This window comes from Sinocyclocheilus rhinocerous, unplaced genomic scaffold (assembly GCF_001515625.1).
Source record: "Sinocyclocheilus rhinocerous isolate Xijiao unplaced genomic scaffold, SAMN03320098_v1.1 C35874446, whole genome shotgun sequence".
In the NCBI taxonomy this organism is placed as follows: domain Eukaryota; kingdom Metazoa; phylum Chordata; class Actinopteri; order Cypriniformes; family Cyprinidae; genus Sinocyclocheilus; species Sinocyclocheilus rhinocerous.
This window is the reverse complement of record NW_015766311.1, coordinates 1-678: the sequence shown is the minus strand read 5'-3', so window position 1 is coordinate 678 and position 678 is coordinate 1. Positions and strand designations below refer to the sequence as shown.

Below are 678 nucleotides of genomic sequence, written 5' to 3'. Positions count from 1 at the left end.
CTGAAGAAATATTACTACGGGAAAGACTTCTTCAGCTTGACTGACCTCTGGGCAGCGATCGTCGTCACGTCATATGTGAAAGAGGTCTGTAAATATTCATACTACAACCCTTATGCACACTTTAAAAAGTGGTATATTTTCAATAGATTGTTGATCATTCGATGCCAAGGGAAGTGAAGCACATAATATAGGATGGTAAACAATGCTATATCATTCCTCTGATACAAACTACTGCAAGTCTGCAAGTCTGAGACCACATTGAAAATCTGGCCAATCTGAATTTTTTTGAGGCAAGACGGACAAAAGCAGCTTCAAGGAAGACGAACATTTTAAAGGATAATGTACCGCTTAATAATACACAGACTTTCATCAAATAAATAATTATGTGGATATGACATATTGGTTAGAGTCGAAACTTTTCATATCTTACATGTTATGGGAAAATCCAACAACAACTTTCCAGATCGACGAACACACACTCACAGATCAGTGGGACCATAAAGACCTGTTTCCCATCTACACAGCGATCGACAAGCAATGCAAACAGAGCATCAAGGAGAAAGGTCTGTGTTGGTGTGTGTGTCTGAAACACATAGTGTTATTGTGCTTGTGTCAGCTGTTGTATGGAGGTGCTTTCTGTCTGCAGACCCCTGGTTTGAGATCAGTCCACATGAAGCA

At 39.8% G+C, this 678-nt stretch overlaps 1 long non-coding RNA gene across 1 annotated transcript; it reads left to right on the top strand.

Moving 5' to 3' along the window:
* Positions 1-6: 6 nt before the first annotated feature.
* Positions 7-678, top strand: LOC107735210 (uncharacterized). Its single transcript, XR_001639329.1, has 3 exons — positions 7-84; positions 464-563; positions 647-678. It is a non-coding gene; the product is annotated as an uncharacterized LOC107735210 (long non-coding RNA).